This window comes from Bison bison, unplaced genomic scaffold, assembly GCF_000754665.1.
Source record: "Bison bison bison isolate TAMUID 2011002044 unplaced genomic scaffold, Bison_UMD1.0 scf7180017864010, whole genome shotgun sequence".
In the NCBI taxonomy this organism is placed as follows: domain Eukaryota; kingdom Metazoa; phylum Chordata; class Mammalia; order Artiodactyla; family Bovidae; genus Bison; species Bison bison.
Window position 1 is genome coordinate 433,397 of NW_011494582.1, and position 2,925 is coordinate 436,321.

Consider the following 2,925-nt stretch of genomic DNA (forward strand, 5'->3'; position numbering starts at 1 on the left):
TCATTCACATAATTCCTTCAGGCGGTTTCAACTAAAAAGAGAAGATAACCCAAACAATTTTCTCATCACCAGCAAATCAACCACCCACCTAAATGACAGTTGAGTTACCTGAACAATGTTTCTGTTTTTCTCTTCTAGGGATACTGGAAAGGCCCTGGAAAGCTGCACGTGGAGTAAGAGCAGAAGTGGGAGCATCTTCAGGCTGAACATGGCCTTCCTTGTCTTCAAGGAAGACCTCTCCCGGCCTGCCTTCTGCCCCTTCCCCTGCCGGGTACCCTGAAGGTCACAGCATCACAGGTCTCTCACTGTTTCATCTGGTCCCTTATAAAGCTGTGTCTTAAACAATTGCCCCACCAGGAACGTGAAGCAATGCAGGCTAATTACACTCTGACAGTTCTGCAATGTTATAATGTGATCGAGTACCCTCAAATGGGGGAGTCTTTCAATGGAAAAAAGTACAACTTGCTACTCTGCTTTTGGGGCTTTTATATATTTACTTTTGCAAAATTGTCGAGGAAAAGGAATAGGAGACTAATTCTGAAGTTAATAAACAGCATTTCTGGATATGTCAGAGGCTGAGGCTGTGTTACTTAAACAGTAGAATATTGTTTGATTAGTGGTAGGTGTCTTGGGACTAAGGAGTCTAACTGGAGAATCTCTGCACTTACCCCACCCCCCTCCATTGTTGTAGGTCAGGAGCATGTGTGCTTGTGTGTACTGTGACAAAGTTGGATGCATCTGGGGTCCTAGAGTAGTTTCTGGAAGATGTGGTTTTGGCATCAGTGCAATAGAAAACCCCAGTCCACAGCTGGATTTTCCTTGGAAAGACACAGAAAACAGTTCTGATGGCAATGATAATAACGATCGTTTGCTAAATACTTTTTATATCCCAGATTTATGTGCTATATGTATACGACCTTGGCCCATGCTCACAAGGCGTTGGAGGGTGGATGCTACTACTACCTGCACTTTGCAGATAAAATCAAATCCAGAGACATGAGATGGCTCATATAAGACACATGCTAACATTGTGGAGGAGCCAGGATTCAATCGTAGGGTGTGTGTTTAGAGGCTGAACTGGCAGCTATGATTGACTCATCAGGACTTATTTTCTAGTCTCCCCTCCAACACCTGGCTGGCCCAGATGGAGCTGGCGGTCCAGGCCTGCAGCAGCTGGGAGACCTTGGCTGTGTGGATGGAGAAGACAGGAAGAAGGGGCACAGGATGCCTTGTGTACGCCCAAAGGACTCAGAGAGGACTCCCAGACAATGTGGCCCTGCAGCAGCTATGTTGGGCAGGGGCCCTTGGGCCTGCTTTTTAAACCAGGGTCCTCAGTCCCACTAATTCTGACTCTATGTGCATATCCACTGCTACCACACAAGGGCTCTGAATAGATTCATTCACACATGTTAATATAACAGTTGGGGCTTCCCTGGTTTCTCAGTTGGTAACAAATCCACCTGCAATGCAGGAGACCCTGTTTTGATTCCTGGGTCAGGAAGATCCCCTGGCGAAGGGTTAGGCCACCCACTCCAGGATTCTTGGGCTTTCCCGGTAGCTCAGATGGTAAAGAATCTGCCTGCAACATGGGAGACCTGGGTTTGATCCCTCGGTTGGGAAGATCCCCTGGAGGAGGGCATGGTAACCCACTCCAGTATTCTTGCCTGGAGAATCCCGTGGACAGAGGAGCCTGGTGGGCTACTGTCTCAAAGACCTCATGAGCCCATGGGGTCTCAAAGCGTTGGATACAACTGAGCAACTAAGCACAACATATATACAGTTGACTCTAACCAAGGGGGTGGGTTGGGGTGCTGACCTTCTGTGCAACCGAAAATCTGCATGTAATTTATAGTTAGCCCTCAGTATACTCAGTTCCTCTGTATCTTCACTTCCATGTCGGCAGATTCAACTAACGCTCAATCCTGTCATACTCTAGTATTTATTATTGAGAAAATCCAGTGGGGTGAACTGGGAGACTAGGATCAACATACATACACTCCCATGTATCAAAAGCCTGGTGGGCACCCGCTGTCTGCGCGGGAGCTGAGCTCAGCTCTGTGATACCCTAGAGGAGTGGGGATGGGGGTGTGGGCTGGGAGGGAGCTCCCAGAGGGAGGGGATACTTGTGTACATACAGCTGATTCATCTCACCGTGCAGCAGAAAGTAGCACACTGTGGGAAAACGATTATATCCCAATAAATAAAATGAGGTATAAAGAAGAAAACAGTCCAAGTGTGAGTAGGCCTACAGTTTAAACCTGTGTTGGTCAAGGGTCAACTGTATTCTGTAAAGGCAGGCTGTTCTTGTGCTTAAATGTATATGCCAACATGTACAGCATGTGTTAATGTGTTAATAATATCTCTATTTGAGAGGCTTTGGTAAGTGCTTCAGTTCCCTCCTGAAGTCTTTTAACAGCTTTTAAAACAAGCTGAAGAAACATGGCTTGGGTTAGAACCTATCTAGAGAGCAGATGAATGTTTATGAGGTAGATTCTCACATTCACTCAAGAAGTATTTCCTGACACCTCCTGTGTGCCAGGTGCTGTGCTGGGTTATTAGAGACTTGCCCGGGTCCAGCCCCAGTGGATCCAGGGAATTTGAAGGGGAGACGGCTTCGGCGATCAGGAAACAATAGATCAATTAAGCGTTAATTAAAGATATAAAAAGTGGTGAAATAAGGATAGCTCAGTGAGAAAATTTAGTGGAGAAAAGAGGCTGAATAATTCAGCCAGAAGGTGAGAGAAAGAACGACACGGGGAGACCAAGTTTTGGTGAACAAGGCCCGCATTTTATTTTCCAAAGTAGTTTTTATACCTTAAGTTATGCATAGAGGATAATGGGGGAAGGGGTAGAGTCATGCAGTAAGCCAGGCTTTCTTCCTGCAAACTTATCATATGCAAAAGTTTAGGTGATTTGCATCATCTT

The 2,925-nt window shown here is 46.1% G+C and overlaps 1 protein-coding gene across 1 annotated transcript in view; it reads right to left on the bottom strand.

Moving 5' to 3' along the window:
- MMP8 (matrix metallopeptidase 8 (neutrophil collagenase)) overlaps window positions 1-2,925 on the bottom strand; it is a 38,103-nt gene that overhangs the window by 10,773 nt on the left and 24,405 nt on the right. The gene's annotated exons all lie outside the window — the stretch shown is intronic.